Source organism: Pteropus medius, unplaced genomic scaffold (genome assembly GCF_902729225.1).
Source record: "Pteropus medius unplaced genomic scaffold, Ma_sr-lr_union100, whole genome shotgun sequence".
NCBI classification, from domain to species: Eukaryota; Metazoa; Chordata; class Mammalia; order Chiroptera; family Pteropodidae; genus Pteropus; species Pteropus medius.
Window position 1 is genome coordinate 6,390,926 of NW_024349803.1, and position 15,488 is coordinate 6,406,413.

At 37.6% G+C, this 15,488-nt stretch overlaps 1 protein-coding gene across 6 annotated transcripts in view; it reads left to right on the top strand.

Annotated features, from left to right (window-relative positions):
* The window catches only part of TMEM108 (transmembrane protein 108), a 482,840-nt gene that overhangs the window by 71,639 nt on the left and 395,713 nt on the right, over positions 1-15,488 (top strand). For all 6 annotated transcript variants that reach the window (XM_039837153.1, XM_039837152.1, XM_039837148.1 and 3 more), the window contains one exon: positions 8,056-8,197. The gene's annotated coding sequence lies outside the window, so the exon portion shown is untranslated. The remainder of the gene's footprint in view (positions 1-8,055; positions 8,198-15,488) is intronic.

Sequence of the window (15,488 nt, forward strand, 5' to 3'; positions counted from 1 at the left end):
GTGTGTGTGTGTGTGTGTATGTATATATATGTGTATATATACACATATATACACATATATACATATGTATATATACACATACACATATGTATATATGTGTATATATACACATATATACATATACATACATATATGTATATATATACATATATACACATATATATACACATATATATACATATATACACATATATATATATATATATTTAGTTTTCAACTACAGTTGACATATAATTCTCAATGAGTTTCAGGTATACAACATAGTGATTAGACATTTATATAACTTATGAAGCGATCACCTCGATAAGTCTAGTATCAATCTGACACAATACATAATTATTACAATATTACTGACTATATGTATGGAAAAGGTAAAGGGATTAAGAAGTACAAATTGTGGGTTATAAAAAACAGTCATGGGGATGTAAAGTGCAGTATAGGGAAAGTAAAGTATAATATTTACTCTTTGATTCTTTACTGGAAAAGTTTGTCAATCATTAGTTCTCTATACTCTTTCTTCAAAACCAAAATGTGATATATCATGTGATATTTTATTAAAGTTAATATCTCACACTATTTTTTAAGTTCCATGAGGTCAAAAACCATTGTTATTATTCTCACTATTACATTCCTAGAATCTAGACTACTAATGGCACATAGCAGTTGCTTAATAAATGCTTGTTAATTAAATAATTAGATGATCATTTGGGAGCAAATACTGCCTCTGGGGTGAATCTACATTTCTGTTTAAACTGGTGAGGTATAAGGGTGAGTGCTAAATGGGATAATACACCAAGCACTTAGCATAATGTCTAGTACATGGAATGTGCTGAATAAATGATAGCTCTTATTAAGGTCCTCCAAATCCCTTTAACTCCCATTGGAGCCTTTGCCGCCTTTGTAATAGCCTTGTAAATGCACACAAATATTAGAAACTGCATTCATTCTAGGGCACTCTTTTATTTTAAAAAACTATTAAGTGGCTACTCCAGGCCTGGTAAAGCCACTTTTCTTATTTCATGGCTTCTGAGTTTTACCGCTCGGCTAATTTTTTATAGGCCCTTGTCAATGATGTATCTTCTAGAAAAGAGGATCAGTGGAGAAGTTAGCAGCCCTACCAAAGATTGTGTCAAACTGTCATTTGTGTGCTTGTTGATCAGGGCTGTGCCTCGAAATTACCTGGGGAACTGTTGAAAATACTGATATTTGGGCTCCAGCCTCAGAGGTTCTGGTTTTGTTGGTCTAGTGTACTACTTTTAAAGCTTTTCAGGTAATTTTAACATGCAGTCAGGAGTGAGTTTTATCACTTAAGAGGTATTCAATGAATATTTGTTCTGAGACTGAATATACAAACAGATAATGGCCAGAGCAGGTATAACAGAAGAACTCTGACCCACAACCTCTGCAGTAACTGACCTGGAAGGATGGAGACTCAGTCAATAACTGCCAGCTTTTCTATTTTTTAAACCCCCACAAACTTGGGACCAACCAGAGAAAGTCAAATATACTCCCCAAACAAATCGGATAGGAGGCACTGCTCCTAGTTAGCTCATCTCTAGCATCCCCATGCTATCAACCTCAAAACGGTACACATGAAGTCTTCTCTTTTTTCTCTATGAAGCTTTCCTATTACCCTGCTTGTGTTTGAGTTTCTGCCAAATGCAAGTGATGGTGGCTTACTCCCTTGCTATGCCAAACTCTGAATAAATCACCTCTCTTTGTTCTCATTTGGGTGGTCTTCATTTATTTCCTTGTATTGTTCTTGTTACTTAACTAGTATTGCACATATAAATAACATGATTTGGCTTCTCTTATAACCAGGAGAATCATATAGCAGAATCCCACTGGGATTACCCTAGATAAAAGCTGGAATGAATATAAGGGTTCAGGGTGTCTCAGACAACCCAAGGGCAAGAGCTAGTTGGGTCTCAGAAACCCCGAAATGGAAGGCTGTTGGGAACTAGGAAATTTTCCCACCCTGTCTCGTTCCCATTTTTCTCTGTGCATCTGCTTAATTCTTTCTTCTTGGTCCAAACTACCTGTCTCTATTTTCCAGTCCACATGGCAGAATAACCACTGCCCAAAACTACCAGGTTTGCATCTCCTCAATTAAAGACAGAAGAGCAAGGCCAACTTGAACCTCTTATTCCACTTGCACATCTCCAAGAAGGATCTCACCAATGCATGTTGGGGAGGTTCTTTTCCTTCTGCCCTACTGTAACCATGTTGATTTCTGGGAGGAGATCAGTTCCCACAGTAAAAAGAGAGGATGGCTGAGGAAAATACTTCAGCAATGCAACCTTAATAATAAAAAAACAGTTTCATTTAAATTCTAGACTTTACAGAACCCTGTGTTCAGGTGTTTTTCAGTTCCCTAGTGGTTTTGGCCTCCTTTGGTATGGATTATTTTGAATAACTTGTACCTGCAGTTTGATTCTCAGGCATCTTGGAGTCATTTGAACATTTTAAGGAAAATTATCCTTGAGACCATGGTGCCTCAGAGAGTGTCATGGCTGCCTCTCTACCTTATAAGCTTATGTGCTCATAGAAGTGTGCTAGCTATGTCCATGCCCCCACCATCTCCCAGTGTCCCTTAGAAATATACTTCATCCATTAATTGACAAGGGATGTTCATGTCCAAACAACGGCTATGACTCATATTATCTTTTGGGGGGGCTTTATATCCTTACCCAGCAGACCTAGGGTTTGGACAACTGTTTTAAGCACCCAAACTTTCCACTGTACCTATCTTCACTCATCCAAAATGATGCTGTTCTCTCTCACTTGCCCCTCCCCTCATGAACCCATAGGGATGCAGAGTCAGCATGGAGGTACTAGGGACAGAGTAAGAAAATTTCTTGAGGTGGAATGAGCTCAGAGCCATCTACTTCTAATCAACTCAGGCACTAAATTCTGGGCAACACAAGGAGGCAATTAAGCATAAGTATATGTCATTTGCTTTGTAGGTGAATATAAATTGCAGAGACTAGGGTTTTTGAGACACTGTTCAAGCCAAAACTAGGGCATACTGTACTGCTCCCATCAAATCACATACCATAAGTACAGAGGAGCCCTTAGGATTAAGCCCAAAATTGATACTTTCAAAGGAAGCTTGGAGAAAAGTACTGCTTCAAAAATGTTCCAGCCACAGTGACCATGGAGCTTTGCTTGTTATCAAAGATATTGAAGACCTGACACATTTGCCATTATGCAAATAATGTATTCTTTCTTTTTTCAACTGCGAAGTTCAATTAATGTTTTATTATGTGGTCAAATAGGCACCTACTTCTTAAACCTCTAGCTTTAAACTAGCAGCAATATTGTCAGTCTGCTTTGATGTCTGCTTATCGCTAAGCAAAAAGGACAACGACAAAGACATCTGGGAGTTTTGCATCGGTTATATAATTGCAGAGTTCATAGTCTCTGCCCTTTTCAAGGTCTTGGGGACTATCTGATCTGACATTTCCCAAGCCAGATATTTGAGGACAGCTTGTAAAAGATCATCTCTCTCTTTCAATTTTTCTGCCCCACCTCCTGAAATATTTTACATGAGTTTGCAGTGTGTCTGACACTTCACTGGGAAGGATTCATTAGGTCCTTAGAGCCAGAGGGCACTGCGACCCAGGTTAAAGTGTTGAATTTCCATTCCTCTGCTTCTTATATAGGCTGTTGCAAGACACACATGTTTTTAAGCTTGAATTCATCATCAGTCAAATGGGAATAATGTAGAAAGCGATGTGTTCTGCCCACCTCATAGGGAATCAAATGCCAATCAAAAGAGATCCCAATGCGGAAGTCCTAAAATCATTGACTAAGCACCTATACTAGATGCTCCTCCAGGGCCTGCAGTTGCAATGATGGAGCAAAGATAGACATAGTCTCTTCTCATGTGGGTTTACTTGAGTCTCCTGGGGAATTAGATATTACGTTTTAAAAGTCACACAAGCAAACATAAACTTTAACTGTGACAGATGTCCCAAGCAGAGATCTGTAGATAGGACTATGGGAGACTGTATTAGGGAGATCTAATCTAGGTTGGAGGTCAGAGAAGCCTTCCTTGCTGCAGTGATAATTATTTTATAATCTGAAGGGAAAATAGGAGATAACTAGTGGAAAAGATAGAGGAGAGCATTCCAGGAAGTGGGAACAGCATGTACAAAGTCACCATAAAGAAGAGATACAGTATACAAAGGTCTGAAAGATTTTGTGAAAAGACCACTGGCACCTTGCCCTGCCACCATTATAATTAAGGGTGCACATTGCATACACAGAAGGAAAAATAAAAGCATCTTTGCATCATGATGAAGCAGGATAGTTACACTAGGGAAGTACCCCCACCTCCAAGATACAGTGCTGGAATTTTTTCTTGGTTTTTTACTCAGCCCTCTCCCTTTGGCTCTGGAATTTCTCCCTCATCCCTTACTCAGCCTTCTCCCTGTTTGGGTTTCAAGCATGACACTCCAGCATGAGAAACAAGCCAATGCAGAGACAAGATGGATGGCTTTGGGCTGCCTCCTCCCCTCCAGGTAGCATGAGAAACAAGCCAAGACCGGAAGGCAAGATGGATAGCCTTGAGACATCCCCAGTCTCAAGAAAACAAATGCCCATAATTCGGACAGCTTGGGGCAGACTCACTTTCTCTGAGCTGCCCACCCTTTTCTCTTAAGTGTGTACTTTTGCTTTAATAAAACTTGTGCTTTCCTACTTGCTGTTTGTCGTGCTCTTGAATTCTTTCTTGAGGCATAAGACAAGAACCTGGTCACTGGAGCTCTGGGGTCAGCATCTCTCTTTGGACTTCCCACCCTTTTGAGCTCTCCAGCAGTTAGTGGCAAAAGTAGAAATCTAGCCCATGGATCTTCTAAGTTTACGTTTAGTGCCTGTCACAGCCTTCTTACTTGAAATGAATGCAAGGACCTTGAGGGAACAGCTTGTACATTTTGATGGAGATTGAGGGTGGAAAGGTGAGTTTAGAAGACATGGAAAGATATCCTACTTTATACCAAATAACACACTGCCAGATTATATTCTTCCTGGGGAGGAGAAGCAGTGGTAGGCTGGAGCTATCTGGTACCCATTCATGAGAGTGAATAACACATGTCTCTTACAAATTCTATGTTCAGGGGTGATGTGCTGGTAGGCTAAAATAAACCAGGATGGGAGCATTTACACCACAGAAAATGGCAAACACTACAACTTAGGGCTCCTCGCCCCCACACCCAAGAATAGGTTGTTAAATATTTAGCAGCACACGCCTGGCTTGGAGTTAGATCTCAGAGATAAAGTATCATAAAACAGGGAAGGAGCTGACAGAGAAGTGGGTCAGGTTCACTGTGACCCAGGTAAAGTGTTGCTGATTATAATTATGAACTAGGTGTTTCTCTTATGGATTAATATAATTGGCAACAAATATACCAATCTCAAATCACATGTTTCTAGCTGAGCTAACCAAGGTGGAAAAAACTTATTGAATGCACTTATGTTTGAGACAAAACAACAAATATTTTAGAACAGGGGTCTCTAGATTTCATTAAGCATAAAAAGCAATGCAGACAGGATTTTCATAATAAAGAGTTCTTCAGATCTTTTCCCGGGGATTGGCTTGAAGTCGCTCTTGAGACCACTTGAGTAAAATGATAACAGGTGCCATCAGCAAGCCCTGCTGAATCCGGAAAGAAATGAGCTTTGCTAAGATCAGGTTTATGTTACATTTCAGTTAGAGTTCAAGTTGAATAAAATTCTAAGAATTTTTCTAAAAACCCAAGAAAGAGAAACTGTAATTATACTGAAACATAGATTCATTCCGAGAGGATTGTTTAAAATGGAACCCATCTTAGCTAAAATTTGGATATATTTTAATTTAGAAACCAAGAATGAAGACTTAGGATGTTGGGATTTTTAACTCGTAACGTTAGAGAATTTGGCTACTGTAACCAATTATATGAATTACCTAGAATCCTTCTAGCCTGCTGAGTCTCAACTCAGGTTATATATTAGAATCATTTGAGAGAGCTATTAAAAATACCGATTCCCAGGCTGCATCCCGGGCCCGTTAAATTGGATTCTCTGAGAATGGAACCCAGGCCTTATTTTAAAGCATCCCAGCAGGTTTCAATACATAGCTAAGGACATGAACCCCAGTCCTGGAACAATGATAGAAACCATGCCCCCTGCACCCTTGTTTTACAGATGAGAAGCTTAAAGCCCAAATTACTTCACTGACTGTCCCAGAACCACTCACCAGTTGCCAGCTGGTGTATCATCACTCAATTAAAGATTGTAGAACACTTACTGTTTCCTTGGTAGTACTGTGGTGGGTGCCGTGGAATTTAGTGGAAGGACCAATGTGGTAGACTACGGAGCTCTGTGCTCATAACTCCCACAAGCATCTTCACCCCGATGATATCATTTTAAATCAATAGTGACTTCAGATCTCTATTTTACAGCACACCTCCTTCCACTCCTGGGCTTTCCCAATCCTCCAGTTAATATTACTCTAAAAGTACACTAGAATTTGTTTTCCTAGTATGTATTACAGTTTTTAATTATATTTTTATTTATGAAATTATGTAGACTCCCCCATCAGTCTCTAAGCTCCATGAAGGCAGAAATTGTATCTAGGTTTTGTTCACTAGTCATTCATTTATTCACCAAACATTTACTGAGTATCTAGTCTGGGTCAGGCTCTGTTCTAAGAACTAGAATATTTAACAATGATTTTAAATGTAAATGGATTAAATGCTCTAGTCAAAAGATAGGGTGGCTGTACAAATGTCTAACCAATGTACTGTATACTCGAAATTAATAATAAAATAAAATTTAAAAAAGATAGGATGGCTGAATGCATAAGAAAACAAGTTCCTTTCATATGCTGCCTACAAAAAAACCTCATTCTGATGGAAAGACATGCACAGACTGAAAGTAAAGGGATGGAAAAAGATTTTTCATAAAAATGGAAACAAAAAAGAAAAAAAGCAGAGCTGGGATAGCAATACTAATACCAGACAAAATAGACTTTAAAACAAAGGCCATAACAAGAGACAAAGAAGGACCCAGCAAAACCACTTCTGGGTATTTATCCAAAATATTACTTTAAAGGGAATACATATGTTCATTGCAGCATTATTTACAACAGCCAAGATATGGAGGCAACCTGGGTGTCCGTCGGTGGTTGAATGAATAAAGAAGAGATTGTACCTATATACAATGGAATACTACTCAACCATAAAAAGAATTAAATCATGTCATCTGCAATAACATGGGTGAAACTAGGGTGTATTGTGTTGAGTAGAGTAAGTCAGATGAAGACAAATGCCATATGATTTCACTTACACATGGAATCTAAAGAACAAAATAAATAAAAGAGAAACAAACTCATAGATACAAAGAACATTTTGATGGTTGCCAGATAAAATGGTAGTTGGAGGGTGGTGAAAAGGGAAAAGGATTAAGAACCGCAAACTGGTAGATAGAAAATAGTCATGGGAATGTGAGGTAAATATAGTCAACAATATTGTAATAATTATGTATGGTGTCAGATGGGTACTAGATTTATCAGGGTGATCGCTTCATAAGTTATACAAATATCTAATCACAATATTGTACATCTGAAGCTAATATAATATTGTATGCCAACTGTAATTGGAAATTTTAAAATTATTTGAAAAAAGAACTAGAATATTGTCTGGAATGTAGTAGTCACTAAATAAACGTTTCTGTCAGTTACAAAAAGGTAGGAGAGAAGGGATATATGGAAGAGTGAAGAGGCAGCCCTTTGCCTTAGAAGTGTGGTCCTCAGAGTGGTCCCCAGATAAGCAATATCAGCATCATCATTGTTAGAAATGCAAATTTTGGGGCCCCACTCCAGACCTATTGAATTAGAAACTCTGGGTGTGGGCTCTGCAGTCTGTTTTAACAAGCACCCTTAGGTGATTCTGCTGAATGCAAAGGGTTGAGAACCACTGCAGTAGAGAAGCTGAAGAAATTGGGAGCTGGTGATATACTTCAGATTTTATTGTGGCATCAGTTAACAAATGCCTTCTTTGGTCCTCCCATCAGGTGCCTTTTTGCCGGTCACTCTTTAAGAACTCTCACCAACCCCAGAAATTCTAAAGGCTTGAAGTGACTCAGATTTTGATCCCCAAGGATAGCTCTTCTATCAAGCTGTGGCTTATACCTTCAAGGAAGATGGGAATGCAAGGTAGGTACAGCTGACTACTGCCCTTTTTAAATGAATTGACTGTGTCATAATCTCAGGGATGGGAGTGTTGACTGGTTATCAAGTTTAATACCACTTTGTCCTGCTGTACTTGCTTTGCCGACTCCAGCCATTAGCAACTCCCATTGGCTTTTGTTTCTCCCTTGCTGAGATGGCCAAAAATTTTTGAAGGAAGTCACCAAGCCTTGCTATTTGGTTCAGTCCCCAGTCACACGGTCCAACTTTTCATCCTCTTCCTCACTCCTGACCATCCACTTTCAACTTTCTTACCACCAAGCACACTCTGACCTCTTTCACTCTCAGTAGTGACCTTGCTACTCCTCTTAGTGGGCGAAGGAGTCCAACATGCACTCTCATGTTTTTTACATTTTATCTTTCTGAATCTTCACTTGTTCTTTCTTTCCTCATATTTTATTTTATTTACAAATGATTTACTAAGACCCTTTTATATACCAGGCTAATATAATCTAGAATCCTGCTCTCAGGGTGCATTTGGAGGAGGCTAATAATAAACATGCAAGCACTCAGTAAATATTTGGAAGCAAATATATATGAATATACAAGATAGGATAATTATAAATTGCAAGAAGAGCCACAAAGAAAATTAACCAGGTCCAAAAAGAGAGAGTAACAGAAAGAAGAAGGTGACTTGTTTTTTCCAGGGCTTTCCTCTTTCTGCGCATTGTGATTCTAGCCTGGTTTGATTACTCTAAATTTGATGACTATCATTTCTTTCTTTTACTCCAAATCCTTTCCTTCTGCCTACAACTAGAATTGACTCTCTCCCATTATAAAACATTGCCTTCTTCATTCTGGGATTGTTTTACAGTTGGTTTTTGTTTCCACTTTGCTATTGAAATTGGACCTTCCATTAAACTGGTCACTAAAGTCTAAATCCATTGACCATGGCTTAGTATTCATCATTCTTTACTTGCTTATAGGACCATCCATGTCCCTTCTGACTTAAACCCATTCCTTCTTCTTTGTGTGGTGGAGCCAAACTTGTTCTTGAATCTTTCCAAATGGACTTCTCTCTTTGTCTTTCTCTATTCTACATATTTACACTTACTTCCTTGTGAAATCATTTTTTATTCTCCCAGCCAGAATTTGCCAGGCCTTCCTCTGATATCTTATAGTTTTCTTCCTTACCCACCAGCAACATTTATTGCTCATGTTGTTGGTCTCATTCTCCTTTTTGGGGTTGCAAAATGCCAAAGGGCAAGAACTGTGAATTAAACATTCTGATTCTATCATAAGGCTTTGCCATGGAAGCATTCAATAAATATTTGGAATGAATTATTATTAGCTACTTAGCAATGGTGGTTAGTAGATATTCTTAAATAACATCTTAAATATTTCTAAATCGATTTGATGCATTTGTGCATTTCATAGATTTAAAGGCCTAGAAGCTGAAAATTACATGTTTCAATGGGGAATAAATGGATTCTTACTCCAAAACTAAAAGCAAGGACCATCTGCAGCCCTGGTATCCAAGGACCTCAGAAAAGGCTGCCATAGCAACACACAGCATTGCTTTGTCTTAGTCAATACAAAATAACCTTTTAAAACATATGACTGGAAAGGGTTATGTTAGTTTTGTTAAGTAGATAATCACATTTTTGCTCTGAAACTTCCCCACCCCCATGCCATATGACTTTCTGGAATACATCCCCACGCCCTCTCTGATACTTCCTCCTCCCAACAAGCACAGTGCCTCGTTGGACCACATCTAACATGTTAACAGATGTATCTGTGCACAGTAAGATGCTAAATTATGTGCTATGGGTGCATGAGTGTTGTCATGGTCCACGGGAAGAGAGAAGTTGTTCAGAAGGTCGTTGTGGCAAAGCAACTAGAGAGTAGCCTCTTGGGGAATGTTGGATTCAGCTAGACCAAGACTGAGATGAGAGGGCCCTCCAGGTGACACGAAGGATATGGGCCAGGGTAGTTTGCAGGAATAAACATCTTAAGTATAAATGAACCAAACAACTGGCACTGAGGTTTTTCATAATCTTTGAACTCCACTGAGTTTTACTTGAGTATACGAAGACCCAACCACAAATTAGTAATAACTGGAGAGAGCAAGCACTTCTACTGATATTTTTTTTTTTTTTAGAAAACAAGTTTCAAAATGTTTATAATTTTCCAGGTCCCGTCCACAAATACCATTCCTCTTTCTAATATTGATGGTAATATGGTAGATGAAGATATGGGGCATAAATGGATAATACAGTCTGCCCTCCATATCCTCAGGTTCCACATCCATGGATTCAACAGTGTTGGGAATTCACGGGTGCAGAGGACTGACTGTGTGCATCATTCAATGCCATTTTATAAGGGGCTTGAGCATCTGCAGATTTTGGTATCCATGGGGGATCCTGGAATCTATCCCTCCTTATGAGTAAAACTAACATTCAAACATTGTCCAAAGATTTTTTTTTTTTTTATCATATCTTTTAATATTTCAAAATAGGCCATGGTCAGAATTCAGCAATCTCAAATTTTGCAGATAGAGGGAAAGACATGTTATTCTCTTTTCCTGTGATTACGCATGTTTATGGGAGTCTGTTGTTTGAAGGCCTATTTGTTTAACAGAGTCATCAAAACTCAGTGAGCTGAGAATAACAGGTTGCAGGAAAACCTTCAAATATATATCTGGTTATGTATGATCATTCTCCTTAGGAGTATATGGGCAAAGTCTGCCAAATTCGAATTTTTATGAGGTCATTTCTAATTCTATGCTAATATTGGACTTCAGTGAAATGAGTAATATAACTCATCAGTTGTAGCCACTTGATAATTAATCTCATTAGGCTTATGTATAACCCCATTCTTCCCCATGAGAAACCCAAATCATTTTACAAATATCCACTTGCCCACTAGATGACAATACTCACAAGACAAATACCATACATGAGAGCAAGACAAGTACAAATTACATTTAGATGAGTCTAGAAAAAGGAGACATTCTTTTTTATTTAATATTTTTAGTTCCTACCTATTCTTCTCAGATGTATTTTTATTTTACTCTTCTTTAGTCTCCCTTGCCAAACACTCTTTCTTATTCAATTCTTTTGAATATCTGATTGGGAGAGCTTTCTAAAACTCTCCAAGCAAGTTTTGCATTTTAACATCCAAAGTGGTAGAATTTATCACCCTCTGTCTTCACCATTGATCTCATGTTTTGTGACCTTCAACAATCAGACCCTGTACCTCAAGGGAAGGGACAGAGGCCAATCTACATTTGCATCTCTGGGTAGAGCTCAGTGCTTGGCAATTGGGGATACTCAACAAATGCTGTTTGAATCAAAGAATAAGTTCATGGGTGAGTATTCCATTCTTGTCCACCTCATTAGATATTTGTGAGGTCCACAAAGGACATGTAGGGACAGGAAGCTGCTGGAGATGACTAGAGGAAGGCATGGAAGACATCTGTAAGGATGTTAATGGTGTAACTCTTTGATTGCATTACGTTAGAAAATGGGAATAAAATAAGTCTCACAGACAGACCTTATGTAAACGTATTTGTTGGGAGGTGTCACATCTTAGGAGCATCCTTTGTGACTCTATAGGTTCCTACCTATTTCTCTTTTGAATGTCTATCTTTCTGCTCATAGCACTGGTTATTCTAAAATCTACAAGTTCTTAGTCTAGGAGAAAGAAGACCTGAGAGTTCAGACACTCCAACAGATAGGCAAAAACAAAGCAATTAACACAATCAATTATCCTTTTATGTCAAAATATTTACATATACATTTTCATTTAATCTTATTAATAGCCCAATAAAGTTAATATGACCCTTATTTTGAGGTGAGAAAATGGAGGCTCAAACAGATTTAGTGTTTCAGGGAAGCTTTGATGAGAACTGCAGAAGCTGTTGTGAACTCACCACCGAAATGCTAGAGTTTGGTGTAAAATTTTTGGCATTTTCCCCTTAGTACCATTAAGTACTGTTATGAGCATCTTTGTGTGTGTGTATGAAGTGGTACAGTTTATAATTAATTTTTTTATTTTTAAAATTATCATACAATAAAAATATTTTTCCATTTGATGTACAGTTCTCCAAAGTTTAATATATGTATAGGTTTTTCACCATAACATGACAGCTACCTTGTGCTGTCACCTTGTTGTCATACCCTGCCTCTGTCTCTATCCTTTGATAACCACTGATTTTTTTCGTAATTTTCTGTAAACAGACTCATATAGTACATAACTTTTTGAGATTGGCTTTGTTTACTCAGTACACTGTCTTTAAGAGTCATCAAATTTGTTGTTTATATCAAAGTTCATTCCTTTCCATTGATGAGTAGGATTCCACTGTATGGACATATCACAGTTGGTTCATTCATTGTCTATTTGTAGTAGATTGATGGCCCTTCCAAAGGAGTCTACATCCTAATCCCTGAAACCTGTGATATGTTATGTTACCTGGCAAGTAGAAATTAAGAATGCAGATAGAATAAGGTTGCTAATCGTTTGACCTCATTAATGCAATTGTCATGGGTTAGCCAGGTGGGACCAATGTAATCACAAGCGCCCTTAAGTGGGGAAGAGGGAGTCAGAAGAGTCAAAACTAAAGAGATACTATTGTGAGAAAGACTCAGCTAGCCACCGATGGCTTCAAAAATGGAAGGGGCCAGGAACCAAAGAATGCAGGCAGCCTCCAGGGGCTGGAAAAAGCAAGAAAATTGATTCTTTTCTATAGATTCCAGAAAGGAATGCAGCCCTTTCAAAACTTTGATTTTAGCCCAGTGAGATGCATTTCAGACTTCCGATCTCCATAACTGTAAGATAAAAAGTGTGCGTTTTTTCAAGCAACTAAGTTTATGCTAATTTGTTACAACAGCAATAAGAAACTAGTGTATTATTGAGGGAAGTTGTTTCCACTTTTAGATGATTATGAATATAAACACTTATGTAGAGGTTTTGTGTGAACATAAGATTTCATTTCTTTAGAGAAAATATTCAGGAAAAGGATTGCTGGGTCATATGGTAAATGTATGTTTAACTTTATAAGAAACTGCTAAACTGTTTTCTAGAGTGTCCATACGATTTTATACTCCTACCAGCAACATGTGAGAGTTCCAGTTACTCTGTCCTCGAGAGAGATTAATGAGATTATATTAGCCATTCTGTAGTTGAGTAGTAGTTTGAATTTGCATTTCCCAAATGGCTAATGATGTTAATCATCTTCTCATGTGCCTTTTTGCCAACTTTATATACTCTTTAGTGAAGTATCTAAGTCTTTTGTCCATTTAAAAAATTGGGTTATTTATTTTCTTATTACTGAGTTTTGAGAGTTCTTTATAGGTTCTGGATCCGTGTCCTTTGTTGGATGTGGGTCTATTTGTGTGAATCTATTTCTGAACTCTTTTGTGTTCCATTGATCTATGTGCCTATCCCTTTGTCAATATCACACTGTGTTGATTACTCCGGCCTTCTAGTAAGTCTTTAATTAGTGTATTTAAAAGTGTCCAATTCAAGTTACTCTTCTTCCTTTGCCTTTCCATATAAAATTTATCATTTGTATATATCTACAAAAAATCCTGCTGGAATTTTGATTGGTATTGGTCAAATCTTAGAGATCATTTTGGAGAAATTGACATCTTTACTATCTCTATTATCTCTCTTCATTTATTTAGATCTCTTTTAAGTTCTTTTATCAGCATTTTTCAGTTTCCAGCATACAGATCCAGTATATGTCTTCTTATATTTCTATTTATTGAGTTATTGTAAATGATACTATTTTTAAAATTTTAGTTTCTATTTGTACACTGTTAGTACACAGAAATATAATCGATTTTTTTTTTTTTTTTTGCATGTATATGACTTTATATTCTGCAACCTTGATAACCCACTTTTAGTTCTAAGGGCTTTTGGCCCAGGTGTTTCCAGAGGAGTTGGTCCTACTTTATGACTGGGTAGAGCAAGAGACTCAAATATAAAACAATCCACTCAACATATTTTCCTGGCCCAATTGATTGGTTTAGTTTTAGACAGAAGATCCATTCGGAATCAATGAGATGGGACAAGATTTCTGCTGAAATTTAGAGAAACAGCACTAGTTCTTCCCCTCTAAATTTAAACCTACAAATCTTTAGCCCCAAGAACTGCTGGTGGCTGTACTGGGACCATAGGGAAGGGGGTTCCCAGGAATGTTACCAACATCTAGGATGCAGAGTAGAGCAAAGGAGAGAGAAAAAACTGCATGCTGGTATCATCATTTGTGCTTTGGATCACTTTATCACTTTATCACTTTATCAGTGCTATTCTGCACTTCCTCACATATTAAAAAACACTAATTAGTTACAACCTGTGTTTCTTTTTTTAGATGGTTGACTTTACCTTTTACTAATGGACCTAGGTAATCTTGTTGATGTCTAATTATAAAAATAACACATTTTTACTGTAGAAAATTGGGGCATACAAGAAGGAATAAAGAGGAAAATAAAAACTAGTCATATTTCTACCACCCAGATATAATCACTGTTCACTTTTTGTATTTTTATTCCCAAATGAATAAAATATAAAAATATTTTACACAAAATTTGGATAATTTTGTACACATGTGTGTGCATGTGTGTTTGCATGTATATGCATACATACATATATATAGTCTCATTTCCAAGCAGAAAATTTTCAAAGGACTAGTTAAACTTTTGCTCTTGCTCTTTGCGTCATGACAGATGAGAAGATAAATTCTGCCTGATCTGTCTTGCCTTCCAGTTGGTGAGTTATTTTTAAGCCAGAAAACAACATGGAGAATTTGATAATGATAATAGCAAGAAACAAGCTCAGTCTTCAGACTGAAAAACCAACACAGATGCTTTACCATATCTCTCAATGCATTAAAATCCAGAGAGCTGTGGCCACATTAAAAAAAAATAATTTAAACAATAATTTCTTCCCTGGAAGAGCTTTGAAATTTTGATAAGAAGAATGGTTAGCATTTACGAAACTATTTGAGAGCAGTATAAGATGGTCTGTAATTTAGTGCTATGAGATGTGGGCTTCAATGGCCTCAAGTATTTCAAGGGTTCTTGTAGGAAGTGGGGTTTGAGGTGAGCCTTGGTTATGGATAGAAAAGAAAAAAAAGGAAGGACTTTTTCCTTCCTTTAATTGCAGCACAGATGAATGCTTGGAAGCAGGAACAAGCTTGACTTGATGGAAAGGGCATAGCTCTAAACATGTAGGCTTGAGTCTGGCAGGCCTAAGTTTGAGTCTTGTCTCTGCTACTTGATAAATTGATGGCCTTGGCACATCTCTCTGAGGC